Below are 20,773 nucleotides of genomic sequence, written 5' to 3' on the forward strand. Positions count from 1 at the left end.
ACAAGAAAATATTGAATCAGCAACTTTGTTTTTTTACCAGAGGGACACTGACAAAGGAGGAAGGTCTCTCTTATGATGAATTTAGTATTGAAAGGACATATAATTTTTTTGAAGTAGCCAGTTATAGCAGACTGTCAAAAGGCTTCTAGCCTTTGGAATTAAGATTTGACTACTAAGATTCTGGCCTGCAAAGACATTTAAATACAATTTTTCTATTTCTGAATGCCAATTAGGCATCCGTACAAAAGATACACCTTTTTGAATCTAAACCTATATTTTTATATCACATAAGACAGCTGAATGGGGTGATGGATATATGGTGTCTTTCTATTTTGTGGTGTCTCTATTCACATCAGATCTCAGAACAGAAAGAGGTTTGATACAAGAGAATGTCTCCACATTTTCAGACTTTGAGGTAGACTCCTGGGACTCAGGGCAGTGAGCAACCTCTTCCGCTGAGATCTGAAATACAGATGTACAATATGGTGAAGGTCTCCCCCACTTCTGATGACCCCACCCCATGTAGGGCTTTCCCCAATGATTTTATGTAGTTCTGTCCCTGTTGGTCAGTGCTACTCTGGTTTGTTCTTCTCTACACATAAGTGCAGAGCATTACAAGAAGACAGGGTTCCTTGGTATTTCCAGACTTCTGTGATACCTCCTAGTGTCCACCAAATAAATAGTGCATGTTGCTCTCCAGCTCTAACAGATAGTTGATTCTTTGTGAGTGTTTGTCTCATATTAGTTTAAAATGTAAATGCTGAAATATATTGGAGGCGAACCTTACAGATCTGATCTGGAGACCTTTTCATAAAGGATTTACTATTGCTTCCTACTGCACCAGCACCATATTCTTGGTATGAGTGCCAGAAGAATAAATCATTACATTTGTCCTTCTCGCCGTGAAGGAAAGAGAACAGAAAAAGAGGGAAGCCTGGGTGCTCACTGCCCCTCTCCCCTTGCACGCTTCTGACGTTGAAATCTGGCAGCTTTGGTTTCCATGGATTCGTGTGTGTGCTTGGAGACTGTCTTAATTTGCATGGTTCACTGCCAGGTGAGAAAGAGTAATGCCTGAATGTACAGAGCAAACACAGCTGGAGTATCAGACTACAGCTTGCTGGAACGGATTGAAATGGTAGCTGCTCAAGACTTGCAGACCTTTGGCAGGGCTGTAAAAATACAAATAATACTAAAGGAAGGGAGACATTCTGACCCTAGCAGCAGCAGGACGCCTTTGTGTGCAAGTTCATCCAGGATCTGACTAACTGTCTCGTAAGGTCCACGTGGAATGTGCAAAGATTTGCAGTAATCCCTTACTGAAACAAGGCAGCGGACTTGACAGCCAAAAATGGTGCATGCAGCAAGGCCCTAGCAGGGGAACAAGTCCGAGCACAGTTCCGTATGCAGCTGAGCTATCATCCTTTCATGTAGCTTGGCCTTAGTACTAATGCTTGAAATAATGCCCTCCTAAGATCATCAGACCAAACAATGGACCAACCAGCCAGCCAAGGGAAGGAATAGAGAAGAGCTGTGACCATTCAGCTGGGCTGGACAGTCCTGTAGCCAGCCCTCAAGACTGGATTTTGGCTGTGATGCCTGAGCCCTCCCCCAGTGGTGTGAGAGGCACCGCTAGCAGGCTCTCCCTCCCTCTTTCTTTCACACTTTCTTTTTCATGCCATCAGTGCTCCCTCTTTAGCCTGTTGGTCTCCCATCACTGGAACAGTACTCAGCCTGCTGAGCTGAACCCTGCAAGTTGTGAGGGCAGAGGCTGTGGGCATCACAGAGGGGACAAATCTCCAGCATCTTGCTTGTGCCAGTGCTGCCAGGCAGGACCAGTCTACATCTTGGTTTGTAGGCAGGGATTAGTCAGGCAAAACTATTTTAGCTCCCTGGCATTTTCACCCGAGTAAACATATTTTGCTGTAAAGTTACTAATTAATTTAGCTTCAAGTCAACTGCACTAGGGTTATTTATATTGCTCTTACAGATAAGGATTTGGAGGACCAAGAAGACTGCAGTTTCTCATTGTTTGTCCTGGCCCACCAAAGCCTACTTGTCCTTGGTGGTCTTTTGACAGGATGAAGAGGACAGCCCAAGCAGTGTGTCCCAGTCCTGATCATTGCCTGACTTCACACCTACAGCTGGTAGCTTGCTTGTGTTTCACACTTAACTCCTCTTCTTCTCTCATCAGGATTAGTAATTTCTTTCTGCAGCACTTTGTCTAGTGAATTCAGCCCCAGCTACTGCACCAGCAGTGTAAATATAGCCAGAATATGGCTTCTATATGAATGCATTTTTGTGTGTGCATGCACATACATCTGAGTGTAAGAATAACAATCCTATGAAATTTTCAATATTTATAGCAAAAGCAGAGAGATTTAAGTAAGCCAAGATTTCAGATGAAAAAAGAGAGAAAGGCTAATCACTGATATTTAACATGGAGTGTTTCTTAAAATAAAACCCAGTTTGCAATAAAAAATAGATGAAGGGTTGTGCAACTTTGGCGTGATAAGTGGAAAACAAGCAGTTTGAAGCCATGCAGCCCTCACTCTTTGGCACAGAGTTAGTTCCCTTGCAAATACAGCCACACAACCTAGACCACATTTCCTTTTGTAAAGAAATGTCGTTTTGGGGGGCAAAAGGAAAATATGAATACTGCTCTGGAGCAGCACTCCTGGACCCAGTCTCCTATAATAGCCCTAGAAAAACAGGGCAGATGATGTCATGGCAGCTGCTGATTGTCTGACAGACAGTTTCCGCAGTGCAACATGAGGCCCTTTGGTCTCCCTGTCAGGGAGATTGGCAGCTGAATGGCACCAATGAGCGCTGGACTGTATTCCCTCTGGGAATGCTGCCCTCATTGATGGACAGAAAGCAAAGGGAAAGATTGTCTTTGAACCTGAAAAGAATCCCCTTTTTTCTTCCTAAAGCTCCTGCCCCCGCTCTCCTCAGCTCTTTTTTCATCCCCTTTTTTTAAAGGTGTTTTGTTCTACAGCAGTTACTGAGCTTAATGGAACTGAATGACTTTTCCCCTTCACAATCTGTCAGTCAAAAGCTCAACTCCAGAGCTGTTAAATGAAGTCCTTTCAGAGTCAGACAGAGGAAGAATGTGTCAGTCATCCAACAGACCCTGTTGTGTTTTAATCTGTCAGAGGGGTGATAGGGAGAGCAGCCGGGCTCGGCAGGGGCACGTTCCCAGCAGCAGCTAAGAGGCCCTGGCAAATCCAGGTGCTGGAGCCAAAAAGTCAACTGGTCATAAACACGGTGAGGTATGGTGCTCCTAGCCCCCAGAGCTCGGCTTTGCAGTCGCCTGTGAAATGTTTGGGCAAACTTTCAGCAAAGGTTTTGCTGTGAGCATTTCTAGCAGAAAGCCGGCCTTTAAGCACAGGATGGGTCTGTGTTAGGCATGGCTTTTGAATTAATATAAGTCTTAACTAAAACACTGGAGACAGTAATCCTCCGGATGAAATGCATTTAGATGGACTATGATTCCAAGCCATTTCTGCCGAATTACCTTAATTTTTTGAGTTTCCCCCATTATATGACATTCCATTAATCTTGCCTATTAAGTTAAGACTGATGTGCAATTTGTTCTGGGGCTGAACAGTTGGTCCTATTCACTCAAGCGCTGGTGTTTCACTACACATTATGAGAAGTGCCCACTGTTGCTCTAACAAGAATAATGATCCTTTACTTTCGTTTCAAGGGTTTGCTATTTCATCTTTTTTTTTTTCCAGTGAGGGAGTAGATTTAAACAAACAGCTCCTGTTCTTATCAGATCTCATAGGAAATGTCTTTTGCCTGTTTTTACAGAGATTGCAAACTGTGGTTCAGCAGACAATGTAGTTCTGTGTTACTGCGGCAGCTGGACTCCTGATGCACTCAAATACGCTGGCTTTCCATCTGTAATAAAACGGGTTTATGAAGAGGGTTTATGTCCCTTGCAGGGCTGTTGCACTTTCCCTCCAGTTTTGCATACCTGTGCTCTGATGCCAGCCCAGCAGAGCTGGCAGAAGGGATTCCCTGCCTGGGAAGGATGCTGTATGGGATAGCATTTTCTTTTCCAACCTGTCTGCCTGTTCACTTGTCTGCAAAATCAGGGAAAACCAGTGACCTCTCACAGCTTGCCATTCACTAGTTTAGATAGTCTATCATGCTGGTATTTGCTTAAAAGCTTCAGCAAAATGCATTTCCTCTGCCTTCTCCCACTATGTCCCCAAAACTTTGCCATGTATTTACTCAGAGTGATGAAGCTCTATCTGTCTGTGGGGCTGTGTCCAGTCCTGGGCAAAAACTGTTTTGGAGCTTCAGCTGCTTCTAGAAATGTGTATTTCATGAATGCAGGTGACTATGGCCATACAAAATGTCACTGCTGTATAAAACTACAGCCACAGAAAGTGTCACTGCCGTAGAAAACTGCCTATTCTGGTTATCTAAGAGGTTAAGCTCAGAAATACAGGGCTTGCTTGGACAGAGTCCTAAGAACAGCACCTGACTGATACGGTGACAGAAGAGGTTTACAGTGTTGACAACTCTTACCATAAATTTTCAAGTCAGTGGATATGTCCTAGGATAAACAGAGTGCTTTCCTTTCACTGAACTAGAACAACAACCAGAGCTAACAGCCAGGGGGGTAAAGAGCCCTTGCAGGGATGTAAAGATGTGTAAGGAGTCACCTTTGCCTGATCTTGACTTGTTTCCTTTCAAAGTCAAAGGAAAAGATCAGAGAAAGATACATTTTTTGAAAAACTGCTTAGGTGCCACTGTATAATTTTGTTGAGAATTACTCAAGGTGGAGAATAACCTGACGTCATCCTGCTAAGCAACATAAGAGTCCTGAAAAGGATGGCAAGGTGAAGTCATTTGCATTTGGTTGCAGAAAGCACTCTGCATCTCTTTAGATAGACTCGCGTTCTCTAGGAACCAAGCTGCTTTGCTGGGTCACTGAATTAGTAGGATATCTGCTCTGTATCTGCTGTGCCCCAAAATGAAAATGTTGCAGCGTGGCTGGGATGGCCAACACAAATCCATAAGAGGGGAGCCAACATGGACTCCGGCTCCATCTGTCACTCAAGACTAAGCTTAGGGTGGGAGGAGGTGTGGGAGGGGCATGAGTGAATGGAGTCTGTTGTCATGTAGATTATTTATCCTCAATGTGGAGGAGTAATTAGGCCCAGAGAGCAGTCCATCACTGTCCTCAGGCTGGATCAGTGGAGACAGACTGGCTCCTCTTCCTGCAATGCCTGGAAAAAAAAACTGTGCCGCACACTGGGCCCCGTGTGGAGCACATGGTGATGGTGCATCTTGATGTGGTCAGAAAGGTCATCATCCCCACTGAAAAGCAAGAGAAGCCCGAGGAGCACTGGCTGACAAAGGCGGTGGCCTCTTGTCTGCACATGGACAGGAATGTAATTGCTGAACATAAGCTGTCCTTGTTTCACAGAGAAGGATCAGACAGCTCCGTTGGGGTTCAGCTGATCTGAGGGAAGGCATGGCCCTTTATGTGTATTGAAAACCTCTCTGTAAAGAAAGGTTCCTTTAACAGTGCTGTAGCTGATAGCTGAAACAAAAACCCAGCTACACTGCCTGGGCTAGTCTGCAACATGGGCTACAAAATGTGGGAAACAGAATTTCTGAACTCTCAGAGAGCACTGAGATCTTCCCAGGCTGGTTAGTGTCCTTGCTCTTTTTATTGGTGGTTTGGGTTTTTTTTTTGCTTGTTTTGTTTTGTTTTGTTTTCTCAGATCCGTAACTTACAATGTACTAAACAAATTTCCTTTGCATGTAGGTCTGGCTGTTGTATGTTTTTAAGTACATATGGTATGATCCCATGTGCATGCAGGCAAGCAAAATATAATTCCATTGATGGGAATGAATGATGTATCAGTTTGGATGTCTATCTATCCTGTCTGCATGCTCAGCCATGGAAAATCTTTGGGCTCTAGCAGCTTGTCACTCACTCAGTTAAATAAGTTTTGAGCGATCTCAACATCTGCTTAAAAGTGGCTGGACTGCCACTGAATTGCAGAAGTTCAATTCAACCCATATAAATGGAAATTTTTACTGCTGGCATAAAAGCATTTACAAGCTGAGACATATATTATAATGGGAATGAAAATAAACCCTTAAAAAAAATCTGCACCCCATTTGTTCAGGCTGTGCCTGAATGTTCCCATGCTGAGAAGCACTTCTTGCCATTTATTAACTGTGACTTTAACTAGAAAGTGAAGCTGTTCATTCAAATAAAGTGCATTCCTGGGTCTCCTACTGGAATAGCTGTCATTTTGCTGGAGAGCTGTGTCTCAGTGACACATATGCCAGCAGCAATGGCTGCCCAATGTCGCCACATCCTTATACATCCAATATTTCCCGCTCCTTGTACTGATGCTGAATGCAAGCCCTAAAACTCCCCTGTGAACTTCCCTGCAAGGGAGACAACAAAATATTTCTAACAAGGTGTTACTACTTGTTTTCAAATGTTTGTGCACTGAATTTTCTTGACAAAAATCTTTGAACCCGAACAATCAAATAGTCATAGTCACACACACACACACACACACACACACACTTTTAAACACAGTTGTCCCTGTCTTCACTGAGCACAATCTGCAGCTGCACAACTGATTAGTGATATGTGGGTGAGTGGATGTATTTTAGGGAGAAGTTATTCAAAACTTGTGCTTTTATGCCCAGAAGGGTTTGTATGTGTGTGTGCCCCTGGTAACCACACAGGGGAAGAAGTGTACATGTTCCTGTGTGCAAAATAATGCCTACAAAATCAGAGACCAGGTCAAGAGCCCAATGAACAGGAGATCCTTCTTTCATTCATTTCCTTAAGTTAAGCCCTAATGTGCTACAAACTTCTCCTGGTTATTGTTAAAGGGGAATGGAAAGTTTCACGAAATCTCTCTTGTAAAGAAGCTTATATTACCCCTAAAAAGAATAGGGGCTGGGGGGAGGAAAGACCCTCATCTGCGGTATGGCAATTTCAAGCAGTGAGCTTGGAAACTCTGCTTTTAATCCAGGAATTTAATTTCAAACAGGTGCTGCTGTCTTTCCTGCTCGGGACCTGGGAGGATTTGAGATCCTGCTTGCTCCAGGGAAATGGTTGTGCAGCTTTTCCTGATGCATGAAGGTGGCAGCTTCAGATCCCTTCAGTGGGTGAAGGAAGAGGCTGGAGCTTGGCTCGGTGGTGAGAAGGGGTAGGAGGCTGGGGGGCCCAGGGACGAAGTGTTGGGTTTCAGTTTTGGGTAACACATGAGTTGCAAACCCACTGCTGTAGGTAGACCATTCTCACTTTTGCACGGGAGCTGGAATGCTCATCTTTTCTTTTGCTGACATTTCCCTCTTGGAGGTCTGCAGACCACAAGGTGGCATCTTCTCCCAAGTGATTTAACTACCCCCACCTGAGGTCCCGCCCAGGGCCTTGAGCTCTGCCTGGACCCACACAGCCATATTCTTTCAAGATGTTTAAGCCTCTTTTCATTAAGTTTGCCCCAGTTCTTCCGATGCTGCTCTTGACCCTTGCTGTCAAGTGTTATAGCAGGATATTAAACTGGCACCCTCTGTTACACGTTAAGAAAACAGCCATGAAACCGGAGAGCTTGGTGGACACGCTTTCTGCAGCCTCTCACTGAGGGCATCCTTTGAACACCAGATCTCCTCCTCCCAGCTGGGTAAAGTCAGCCCCTACAGCGACAGTCCCATCATTGCCTTCCCATACACCGTTGGGTTTGCCTTTGCCTTTGGGATGAGTGGCAGCTGTACCTCTGGACCATCACCCTCATGAAGGCAGTGGGAACCACAGGATATCTCAGTGCTTTTGGCCTGCCCCTGCTGGGGCCTGGGAGCTGGCCTGGCCCACCAAAAGCTCTTTGTTTCTGCTTCTTTTTGTGTGCAAATAATTATAGATGTAATTTAAGTGACCTCAGTGTCTCACTACTTGATTTGAAGGCACAATTAAATATGTAGACTTATAAATAGCCTAAATTGGACCTTTCAGTTAATGTTTGGAACAGCATTAGGGACCAGGTTAGGAAACTTTGACCTTGTACCTGAAAATTAGCTCTACTGTATATTTAAACTCCCTAACTCGTTGAAACCTTATAGACCCTGGCTTCTAGTCAAACCTCTACATGTCAGCTTTGCTGACTAGGAGTACATGTCCCCTAGGGTCTGTTCATTGTGCAACAAAATGCCCTTCTAGTAGAACTAGTATCACCCTGTCTTTTTATCTGTTCCATCAAAAGGAGCAAAGAAGAAATGCTCCTTTCCCCTGAGCTTTGTGTTGTGAGACCACTTTGGAGATCCGGTGCATTCACCCTACCTTGTTGGGTGTACTATCAGTTCCACTGGTGCAGCTCAATGAACCTCCTGGAGATGTGGATGAGCCAGTTCTTGCTCATTCTGGTAATGTTTGCAGGATAATTTGGGTAACTAACAGTGACCAGAGTGAGCAGCTACACCAGAGTGTTGCCTGAGCTGCATGAAAATGCAAAGGTCTCCACTACTCTAGTGCATCAGATTCTTCCTAGAAAAACAATGTTTGCAGAAAGTAAAATAAACAAAAAAAAAATCTGAGCTGTTCAGCAGCCTGTGAAGGAAGGCAACACTACTGGAATCTGTGGGATCAAAAAGGGTCCTACAGCTGTGCTTTTGAAACAAACAATTTCTTCTACTAGCAAAATCCAAAATGCATTGTGAACATTTGAACCCAGAAATAATCCACAACAATGCTTCCTGGGAACTGCTGTTATTATGAATAGATGTAGCCATCTGGATACGTCGAGCTATTGTTAAACATGATGTTTATATGATGTCATATGCACCTATGCCTGTATAAAGAAAGAAATGCAGTTTTCTGCACCAATGGTTTTGTATTTTGAAAGCTAAGACGGTAATTTTCCACACTTTTATGATTAATATATCCTTCCTTAATCATTCTCCATCAAAATTGTGAACTCTTTAAAAAAGCTGCATCTGTAGATCACTATCTAATATTTATGAACTTATTTTCTTTCATCGTCTTTCCTTGACCTGGAATGTCCCAGAGGTCCTCAGATCACTGGCTGAAAAACAGAAAGTAGGATATACCTTTAGAACCACTTGGGAAAATGATGGTGTGAAGCTCTTAATATTCCTTTTGAAGGGAGCGTCAGGCTACACCCCAGTCTTTTGCTTGATGCTGGTAGACCCCAAGTGTAGGGGAAGCATTTGCTCTGTGCTCTTTGTGCAGAGTCCTCTCCTTACAGGTCAGCAGTGTCACAACAACAAAGGACCAGGCAGGATGTGCCTCTGTTTCAGACTGTATTTGACCAGCTCCATTAATAAACAAAATGTCAGTAATCATTTTGCATCACGACCTGACATAGGTTGTGCTTCCTGTTATTTCCATCAGTCCTGAAGGTACCCAGATGTCAGCTGGGAAATAACCTCCATCAGTGGGCTTAAGCCTACAGTGGGCCCCGGCTTTTGTTACTGCATGCACACAGTGCTTGAGGCACATGGACCCTTGACATGGGCTTGCAGGTTACTGCTTAGTAAGATGTGATGCCCAGGCAGGTCTTGATGTCCACCAGGACTTGGCGAATGTCTTGGCTTTTCAGAAGAAGGACAGACGGGGAGGGATCGTGGGCTGGGAGGCGTGGCAGGGCAGCCTGCACCATCAGCATGGTTTTAATTTGACTCCCAACACGCAGGGCAGGATTTGATGGCCTCCTCTGCTGTTTGCTGCTCAGTCCATGAAGTCACTCTTCCTTTGCAAAGACCCGTTCCTGCCTCAATAAATAGAGCTTTCCACTGCCATTGTTTATTTTACTGGGGGGGGAGCTCTTCATGTCACTTTTCCCTTCTTTAATTTCGACCTCTTATGGACTACATGCTGGTTTGCTAAACCTGCCAATCTGAATGAGTAGCCCAGGGAATACAAGTTCTTATGGGATAAATGCTCTAACTTATGACTCATGGACTAGAATAGTAAAAGCTGATGCATAAAGGACCCTGGGCTCTAGCATACCACTGATGTTTTAAATTTATCTTCTTCAAATGGGAAAGATGTTTTTCTTAAAGACATACAAAAATATACCAGCTCAGTGCAATCTAAATGAAGTTATGTGGGAACACTGCTCTGCACTGTATTGCCAATCTTTTGTGTTTATGTATAATTTTCCATAGGGCATTCCTGTCTGTAGAAGTACTCAGAGTGCTTTCCTGTGGACTCCTTTTGACTGGCAGGAATACTAGCAGCCCTAAGTGTCATGTTGTTCATCTGTGCACAGTGTTTTTACAGCCATTCAATAGCATCTGTGAGTCATTTGCCTGCTGAGCCTTGGCTCTTTGGCATGTGTCAGGTAGAGGTCTCAGGCGAACAGGGATAGGGAAGGAGGGCTGGGCTCTGTGACAAGAGGTGCCCTGCTGGCAGCTGTGGTCCAAAGGGAGTGTGGTCATCTGCCCTGTCTGCATGGGTATGACCCCAAGGAAGGTGTCAAAGAGTTTGGCCCATAAGTTCCTCCAGGACAAATAAAGTGGAAGGGAACTGTGGACTTTTGGACCCCTAATTCCGTTTTACTGCTCCAAGAGTTGTTTAGAGAGGTGGCTCACTTCCCAAGAAAAGGGCAGGTGACTTCTGTCCCAGGGCAAACTGAAGACAAAATTGATACTGTCTGTTGCACGTGGATATCTGGTCCTTCCATTTACTGGGGCCAGCTGGGAGGTGAGCATTGCCTGTGTCTGCAGACCCACACATCACTTTGCACAGATTTATTTTCAAGGCTTGTGTGTTGACTTCCACAGAGAGATCTGCTGGGAAGGCAGTACTTTTTGAAGCCATTCCACTGATTTCTGTACCCTCACTCAACTATTCAGCACTTATTTCCTGAAACTTGGCACAACTGAAGGTCCTAGCTGTGCTTTGAGGAAAAGGCTGCCCTTGGCTCTAGGTGAGATCCAGTCTGTATTTCCTGGCAGTGAGGTGCTGCAGAGGAAGAGAGAGGGGAAGGGGCAAACCTGGGTTTGGCATACAAATCCAGAGCTCATCTGAGTGAAAGCATGCAGCCTGCCTGTGGGGCAGAAACCCCCTCAGAGGGGGGCAAGGATGAACCAAGTCAGAGGGGACCCGAACATGGAATGCTCCTGTCCAGAGCCCCATCTTGGCAGCTGCTGTCAGCAGAGAGCCCCTGGGCTGATAATCCTTGGTGAATCATTTGTGACTTCTAACAGTGGAGAAAGAGACTTATTTCCTTTCTATTCTCTGAACCTCCATGGATTTTTATTCTGGAGGAAAATGGAAGGGGAAAGGGGCAATTTGCATTTAGTCATGAGGGAGACAGTGCATCTAGTTCTTTAAATTCCATGTGTAATTTAAAGTGAAAAGAGGTAAAAGAAGAAAAGTTCAACACTATGCCATGGTAGGCATTAATGTTGCTGTAGAAAGAGTGAAAGAAAGCACATTTTTTCCAGAGTTATTTGCATGTAATCCTTGGACAAAATTGCTCTGCATGACTCACTCATTCCTCTGTTTTCCTTGTCATACTGAGTTCAGTGTCACATAGGCTTCTGAGAATAAACATTCTATAGATTTTGGGCAATATATAGAAAGGGCAAAGACATGAAAAAAGAATAAAAGGATTTTATAAAAATGCACAGACAACAAAAAATGTTTTAAAATTTGGCAGAACCTCTGGATCATCAAAAACATTCTAAAAATTTCCTGAAGGCCAGTGTCTGCTTTCTCAGCCACTCTTTCTTGTGAGATTCCAGCTGCACCAAAAATAAAATTGCCATCCGTGTTGGCTTTGGATGCAGTTTACAGAATTGGTATCTATGGCAGATGCAAAACTGAATGTTGAATGTGAAAATGTCTTAGATTTCAAGTTCTTGTTTTCGTGATCTGTACTTGTAAGATTAATTGAACTGTTTCAATTTTACAATCAGAGGCGTTAGAAAAATACTGTCACTTTTCATGTTTAAGACCACAGCTGATGTGAATCCAATATTGGTCTTGAAACTGTAGTGAAAAGCTGGAAAAGAGCAAAAGGAAATGATGAAAAGTTCTTATGTTCTCAATTATTTATTCACTGTTTTTCCCCCTTCATTTTCACTCCAGGGATAGTAATGAGTTTTACGAATGTAAGGTGTCAGCTACAGGCTTTTCTGTTGAAACCTCTAAATTTATGGCTCCTTGGGGCATTACAGGCACGGATAATGCATAATTTACAAACAGACTTGAAACTTTCATCTTCCTTTTCCCACTCCTTTTCAGAGCTTTTTGTTCAAGGAGTGATTTGTTTTGCTGTAGTGGAAACCATATGCTCTTCTAAATCTCAGTGGAGTGTAGAAATCCTGCAACATTGCCAGATGTGGCCAAAGAAACTTCACCTGACATAGAATTACACATGCTTCTTTTCTTCAGTCAAAACCGTCTTTCTAAGGGGGCATTTCTTCCTGCTCTTTGGTAGTGGGCAAGAGGAGGCAAACCACAGCCAGCTGCAGCAGGCACAGTCTCAACATCAGTCTCCTGAAACCCGTGCCCTGTTTCTGGTGGGGCAGGAGCTGGAAGCTTTACTGATCCACCTCACGAGAAGATAGGTCAATAGCTCTTAAATGGGAATCCTGCTTCTGGCATGACTCCAGTTTGTCACTAAGGACTTACCTTATCGGATAAAACTGGTCTAGTTCAGAGCTGGTGTGTCCGTGGCCACAGACTTGTGTGTGCTGCAGAGATGGGTGGAAGAAACATCAGCATGGAGCTAATAAGAGTTACTTCGGCTGAGCTCTCTCTGTAATTTAACAGTTAGTGTATGATTTGAAATAAAAGTTTTTTTGTTCTCCCTCTTTTGTTCCCTAACAGATTCTACAACATTGGATGCTATTTTTATTCTAAAAATTCCCTTATTCTGGTGTGTTTCTGCATGACTGCTTTTCCTTGTGGCCATAAATCAGAAGGCTGAGGTGCTTAGGGTATGAGGGTGGGGGACGAACTCTTCCCTTCATTGAAAAGTGCAAAACTGTGAGGAGAGCCTCCAAGCCCAGGGATGCTGAAGGAACATGGGCCGAGAAGAACAGAGAGGTGTGGATCCTTATACAACCAATTTATTCCCAAACTGAATAAGACTTGGGTTTCCCAGATACCTTTGTGGAATACTTAATTGCAGGCTGTGGATCCCCAGAAATCTGGTAGAATCCAATACCACAGGTTTGATAAGTGCTTCAGTGACTGCCATTTAGGCTACATCCAAAGTGAGGTGTCAGTAATCTGAGAATTGTGTTAACAAAATGGTTTTGCCTTCACTCCCTAGTGTGATCAAAATGTTATTTCATCCTAGAGTTTAGCTGGGAGCTGTCTTGAACATTTGTGCGACCATAGGGAGTCATGAACATCCCAGGTGCATTACCGATGGAGTCATGCCTTCCTACACTGTCTTTGGGACAACTGGGGGCTGAGACCTGGACATGGCTCTTGTCACAGGGTTAAAGATGTTCCCCTCTGCCTCCCATTGATGGATCATGGACATGTTGTGAAACTGTCCGTCTGGTGAATCCTCAAACTGCTTTGCACCTCACCCTGAGGCTGTACTTGCTGCCTCTCAGTGCTGCTGCCTGCGTTGCTGGGACACTGGCTCTTTGGCTCTTTCTTCCATCCAAGCAGCTGAAACAGCTGTGAACATGCCCTTCTGGTTTACACAATGTCTTAAATATAATCATTCCCAGCCCTTGTGGTCATACTGCCTACAGTACAGTTATCTCCCTTCAGGGAGCAGGCAACACCAGATAAGGAAAACACATACAGATTTTGTTCACTACTCTAGTATGTCATGGGTCTTTCCCAGGATATTTGAGAGAAACAGAGCAGGAAACTTTCTGAAGGCAGTGCCCCACATCAACCTACCTCTGGGCACCACTGGTCTTCTTCTGCAGCATTTCCCTTCATTTCCCAGTTTCTGACACAATACTCCCTTCTAGATAAACTGCTCAAAGTAACTTAAGACTTTATTTTACCCCAACCCTTCTGTAAGTCCGGGCAGATTCCTACTGGTCTCTTTGTTTAGCCTTCCTTAGTCCTACTCCATATGATTTTCATGCCTCCTTGCAAACAAGATGCATCTCCTAGATTCCAGGTAGTCCATTGATCCAAGCAGCATTGTCTTCAGCATTTTCTACTGAGACTTACCAGATGGCTGCACTTACTGGTCTGGAGATGCGAGTCCTGGTGGCAGAGCCTCATGTGTTCCCTAGCAACAACTCTCAGCTCTGTGTTGTGACTGGTATCAGCTGTCAAAACAGACAAAAGTTTAGTTTTCTATGTATTTAATTTACACACACCCATGTGCTCAACCCCATCTGCTGTGCTGGAGGTCCCCTTACTGTATATGATGGTGTGGTGGGCTGTGATTTGAGCTACTTTGTTGTTTGGTTTGTTCTGCTGTATTGTGTTACATGTAGTTTGAAGCCCAAGGTTTCCAGCATAAGTGAAATGCAGCATTCAAATGGTGTGCTGTGAGGTTAAATGGGATGGTTTAAGTACATACAACCACATATTATAAATTGATCCCTCAACATTAGGAGAAAATATAATTTATATGGAAGTTGTGTCTTTTTTTTTAACTGTAATACCTGATTCACACTTAGGAATGCTTCTGGCATGTAGGATTGTTAATTATTCTTTTAACTTAAAGACAGGATAAACTCTGATAGCTTTATTTAAGAGGGCACTGCGGTAATACAGCAAATCAGCACAAATACATGGCCTATCACAGTCATTCTTGCATAAAATATGACTCACAGTTTTGAAACATATGGTTACACAAGTTTTAATTTATGTGGCATCTTCTTCAGTCAGCAAAATGAGGTCTGGCTTGCCTGTGGGAAGCGGAGTCAGCACCTTCACCTGCTGAAGTGAGAAGGCTCCCCCAGTGACTGGTGTTGGTTTCCACTGCTGGTGTATGGCTGAACAAAAATGTGAACCTTTGCACTTGATGCATGTAGGGAAAACCCAAGAGCCTTCCCATTCATTATCTGCAAGCTGCTAGAAATGCAGCTCATCACATACCTTGTGGTCACACAGCCCGAGGTCCCACTGCCCCAAACCCCCCACGTGGATAACCAGATGCACCCCCATACCATAAGCTCTAAACTTTCCCACGGACTCTTGTTTTCAATTTTTCCTCTCAGCCTCGACAGGGAGAGCCCCTAACTATTCCATCTTGCCAAATATCTATCTATCTATCTATCTATCTATCTATCTATCTATCTGTCTCGGACTATTTTACTGATGCATTAGATAGATTTAAAAGCCTCCCTTGATCCTAGAAAGGAAATAATAATTAGCACCTACTCTCACAATAGGAAACTATCATCTCTTCTGGAGGAGAGGAATAGGGCTTGTCTTCCCACTCCTGACAGCTGCTGCTGGGAGATATTTCTGAGCTGTCAGAGCCTCTTTATACACAGATTCTTTTGTAAGTCTTCATTGCCCACACCAATAGGTCTACACTTGACCTCTGTTTTTCCCTGTGATTATTTTTTTTCACCTTTCTCAATGTTTTTCCTGTCCAATTTGTTCTCTACTGCCCCTCCCTTCTGGTCATTCTTTTCTTTCTACTGTTACTTGGTCTTTATTTGATGTTGAAAAAGATTTTGGGGCAAATGAAATGTAAATTGAATCCAGGTTTGTATCAGGCTTTTCTGGAGTTCTGACAAAGGGTGAGTTTCCTTTGGACTGGGCAGAGTTAACCAAAGGAGGAAAACTGGATGGCCACTGAAAAGACAGCTATTTCACTGTAGAGATCTCATTGCAGAGCAGTCCTTGTAAATTTGAGGAGAAACTTATCTATAAAGAGTTTGCCCAGGCCTTCCCAGCACACTGAAATGGAGTCATCTGATTTTGTTTAAAGTTTTTTGATCCAAAGAGCAGGAGAACATTTCACTCATAAAGAGTATCTACAACTGTGTTTGAACCTTTGACATGGGATGCTGAGGAAATTAAACCAGCTGCTACCAGTTTCTCTGGAGCCAGAAAGATGTAAAGCTTACACCAGAAAGATGTAAAGCTTACAGAAAAACAAAATGGTCTTTTTTCCTCATGTTGTCATTTTCTAAAAGAAAAAAAAAGTAAAAAGCTATTTTTGGAAAGGGGAAAATATCTTTGCTTGTATTTCTGTCTGCAGTAAAATGTGTGGCTGATAAGAGGCTTATGGTTTATATTGTTACTGTAGAGAATGAGATGACTTCAGAAGCTGGAGAAGGGCTGGAATGAGGCTAGCTCCTTCTGCTGCCTTTGTCCTGTCCTGAGCTGTGCCCTGACAGTGAATTGCACAGTATCTTAAAATGACCTTTCTTTCAGGCTGTATGGAGGTACTTTTAGTCAACTGGTAGGAGCAAGTGACCTCTGACCTTCTGATATTCAGTGAGTGCATGAAGGCATTTTCTACTGCTGATGGGTGGTCCCAGTAGATGGTGGCCACAGATGTCTGCTCTTGATAAATTCAGTGTTCAGCTAGGGGGAGGGGACCTGTCACTGGCTTCACTGGAGAGTGAAATATGTAAGTTATAGGCAAGTGTTTCTGCTGGCTTTTAAACTCCATCGCTGACTGTGGTGAAGACGGAAAACTCTTGATGGTGCCTTGCATTGCTTTGGGATAGATTTCAGTGCCTCCCTTAAGTCCTTCCACAGCTGTTCTGGTCCTGTGCTGGGGACCCAGCTGAACCACTTTCAGACAGCTCTGAGTTTCCTTCACTCTGATAGCTGGGAAACAGGGTCAGTTGCTGGTCATGTGAGTTTGCTTTTTGTTCTGGAAGTTGCTTTGTGCATCTGGTAGAAAGCAAACTTGACAGCATCCCCCTTGCAGTGAGTTAGCCTGGTTAATTTGTAATTAGGACTTTCTTGCACTGGAAACCTTCATCTGAGAGCCCATTCTCAGAGAAATTTCTGCTTCTTTGGTCATAGCAGCTTTTCAGAGTGACTAGCCAAACCCACTATCATTGCTGGTTGAGACAGCTTATTCAACTTCACCCAGCCCTCTTGCCCATCCCCTTCTTCCTCACCTCCTTTCTTCTGGTGCCAGTAATTTCTCTAAACTATTGTATGCTGCTCAGTGGCAATAAATATTAATAAAGGTATGTCACTTTTCTGCTGGAAGAGTGGGAGAAGAGGTGCGCAATGTATGTTTTACTTCAGAGGCTTGGGTCCCTTTGGCATGCCTTTTCCTCCCAGAAGAATTGCCAAATTATGTTCCAGTTTCCCTTCCCAGATAAACTACATCCTCACATCTGTCTGGCTCTGTTCCAAGCTGCTCCAAGTTAGTAGGAGCTGGGAGAAAAGTTTAACATGTAAATTGAAAATGTCAAATTTTGGCTTTGTTTATTGCTAGTTTTGTAGAAAGGAGGAAGTAGAAAATCTTTCTGTCAGAACAGCTCACTGTTATTGTCTGCTTTGAGTAAATGAACCTCTGAATTGCAATAGAGGGAGTGTCTGGGATGCTAGGAGGGAACGAAGGGACAGTTCTATAGGAGCAATCTTGGATGTGCTGGAAGAGCTGGAGATGTGGTACTGGGAAGTGTGGGGCATCGGAGTGTGCGTTTAAAGAGTTGAATGTTTTGGACACTGGAAAGCAGTGGAGAAGAGACAACTGCACAAGAGGTGTGTTGTTACACTGAGGCAGGTATGATGACACTTCTGAGCTCAGTGTGAAACCTTTCCACAGGAATGCTATATGCTGCACTGACCCGGTGTTTCACTCTTTAATTGCATCAGCTCTGTCTGAAAGACACAATTCCATGATCACACATCCCATTAAAATCGAGAGTATTTGTTTATACAAATTTAACACATCCTTTGGGAAACACAATTTCCATGAAGAGCTTTTGGGGTGCCCAAGGTGCTCTGCTGTGAATGCAATGCATTTTAATTACACAGAGCAAGTGTATTCTATATAGATGATGTTTTGGTGTGGAACAAACTAGGACACCAGAAATGCTAGGGTAAATTTAAGTAATAAATATTAGCAATTCCGTCAGAGGACAAACATACCAGGAAGAGAAATTAGCAAGTATTTGTTCTCCTTTGGTGCAGGAAGAGAATGATATGAAGGCCCCAAATAATGGGAAAGTTGTTCATGTGTGAGAACGGATGTGAAAATATGTCTGAAAATCATGGGAAACTGACATTAGTGGAATTTGAGAAATGGAGGAGGTAATGAAAAAATCCGGAGTTAAAGGTACAATACTGGTAAATATGAAATTGATGTATCCATAACTGTTCCAACCATGTCTATTTGTTTAGTTTTCTTCTGGTTGTGTTGTAAAACTGGAGCTGAGTAACTTCTCTGATACAGCAGCAAAGAAAAAAATGCCACATGCCACCTAAAATTGAGCGTTAATATACAGACAGAGAATACGGCTTCACTTGGTGGTGTAAAGAAGTCCATGCCCTTATTTATGGAAGCTGAAATATTTTCTGAAGTGGGCCATAAATCTCTTGCTTCCACTGCTAAATTGGGTCTGTCCAGCACACTGCTTAGAACAGAGACAAGTTTTAACTGCAGAGGTGTGATTTGCGTATTGAATACAAACCTGATGGAGAGGTGTTAATAGCAGGCACATACCAGAGCATTCGATGAAAATCCCTCAGTTTGTGTCACTTAAAAAATACCCTTCAGCTTTAATTGGAATATGGATTATGATACTTGTGATGATTCCATGATGAAAGCCTGTATGAAGTCCTTACCACAACAACAGTGTTCTCTTAGCTTCCCTCCCCCATTCAGAGAAGCAGCTCCCCATAATAGAGGGGATTTTCTCTAAGACATAAGGAGTTGAAGAAAAATTGTTGAAAAAGATGGATGAAGGCTGCTTAGGGACAAAACAAGAGATGAGCTAAAGATTCTCAATGAGTAACGACACTGAGAAAGTTGTCTAGGCTTGTTGCATATGTCAAAAATACAGACCACACTGAGTAGAGTTATATTATATTATATTATATTGGTGTTCCAGGGAAAAATAAGCACATTGCCATTCATAAGTACTTACTGGACTAGTGAAAATTGTTCGAAAAAATTGTAAAATAAAGGCAGTATTGCAAAACTGAACATATTTGGGTAAAATAACTTTTTAACTGAAAATTTAACAAGGCAATATATTATTCTTTCTTCTTTTTGATATTTTGTGCAGGTTTTTTTTATTCTTGAATTTTCGTGTGTTGAATTAAGTTGGAGACTGCTTTTAAAGATTACTTATGAACATCTAACTTAAACATAAATTTAAACAACATCATTGATGCAGGTGGGACTAAAAAGACATATTCCACTATGGATGCTGATATTGTTCCTTCAGTTAAATGGAACCTCTAGTTACAGAGTAGGTTCTCTACTGCTCGTCTCTATGGGGCAAGGTCTGTTGAGTTTATCACTGTGCTTAACTAAGGCTGGGTTCGAAATAATGAGGGAACAGTATAATTCTATATTTTTTGTCTGATTCTGAAGTCCTTACCTGCAGAAGTAGGGTGGGTTAAATCAATGAGACTATTCACATGGATAAGCATTAATCATATGAGTAATGAGAAAAGGTTGAAGGGTCGTTCTTAAAGTTGCTAAGAAGCTTTGCAGCTGCTTCATATGGACTAACTATCATTGTATTTCCCCAGTTACTGTTTCTAATGCAGTAGTGATTAATTAAACTAGGGTGGTATTGACCCCAAGCCAGTTTGTTCCCTGCTCAAGCCCCCTCTAAATGGTGTCTAGAGGACTGAAGTGGGTGTGAGGTGTGCAGGCCAAAGCCTACAGCAGTGCCTCTGCATGAAGTGCATTCCATCCTCTGCCGGTTTCAAATTTCCTTTCTCAAGAAAATTGTCTTGGCGCCTGAAATGGAGTTTTCAGTCCCCATCCCCCTTCTGACATCCCTGTCTGAACATATCAGTTATCATCTCATGCTATGGTGCAGAGAGCACAGAAGTATTTATAGCTGGCCATGGCTATCGAGAGAGATTTGCAGTAGTCTCTTCAGTGGTTCCACACATGCCTAGAGTAATTACTTCCTTTCCCTGGAAAAGTAAACTCTCATCTTCCAAAATAGCAGCAGCAGCCCTGAGGCTGAATATTCTCCCAGGTGTTTTGTTCCCTTGGCATTTACAGACATCAGGATGTCATTTTTGCTACCTCTGACTGTTCAGGGACTGTCCCTACTTAGCCATAATGCCATTACCAGAAATCTTCATCAACCTGGAAGCTGAATGATCCAGCAACCCATTGTTTCAGTTCTGAATTTGCCTTCTGAAGGGACAGTCATGGCCATATCAAAACCACCTGCTTTTCTTGTATTGAGGAGCAGAGTATGCTGTATTATATGATTTGTATTAATGGTGAAATTTTTAGCAGCATAGGAAAATATTTCCAAGCCTCTGATTTTTTTGAACCACTGTTATCCTTGCTTCATATGTGGCTGCAGTGCAACGTAAGAAGAACATTCTCATATTTCTTCACCCTTTCAGGAAGAAACTGACTTGGTATTTTTTTCTTGTCTATTCCCTTAGTCTGATATATTTATTTATTTCTGATATATTATTGTCTTTGTTCAGCGCCTAAGAAGAGCCTTAAGAGGAACAAGCCACTTTGGTTTTGGAGTTTTGTATTTCCCTTTGAAACATATGGACATTTTTGAAGGCCGAGTACATACTGATTTTCTGCATCAAGGTGTCTGAGTTCTTACTATCTTCATTAAACCAGAAGAAAATTTAAAAGGACAATGATAATAGGCATTCTTATCACAAGCAGTAAAGTATACT

General features: G+C 43.0%; 1 long non-coding RNA gene across 1 annotated transcript in view; it reads left to right on the plus strand.

The window, feature by feature from the left end:
- Positions 1–5,585: 5,585 nt before the first annotated feature.
- The window catches only part of LOC116444220, a 34,578-nt gene continuing 19,390 nt past the window's right edge, over positions 5,586–20,773 (plus strand). The window contains exons 1-2 of the long non-coding RNA XR_004240241.1: positions 5,586–5,670; positions 7,044–7,192. This is a non-coding gene — a long non-coding RNA (uncharacterized LOC116444220). The remainder of the gene's footprint in view (positions 5,671–7,043; positions 7,193–20,773) is intronic.

This window comes from Corvus moneduloides, chromosome 1 (genome assembly GCF_009650955.1).
Source record: "Corvus moneduloides isolate bCorMon1 chromosome 1, bCorMon1.pri, whole genome shotgun sequence".
Lineage (NCBI taxonomy): Eukaryota > Metazoa > Chordata > Aves > Passeriformes > Corvidae > Corvus > Corvus moneduloides.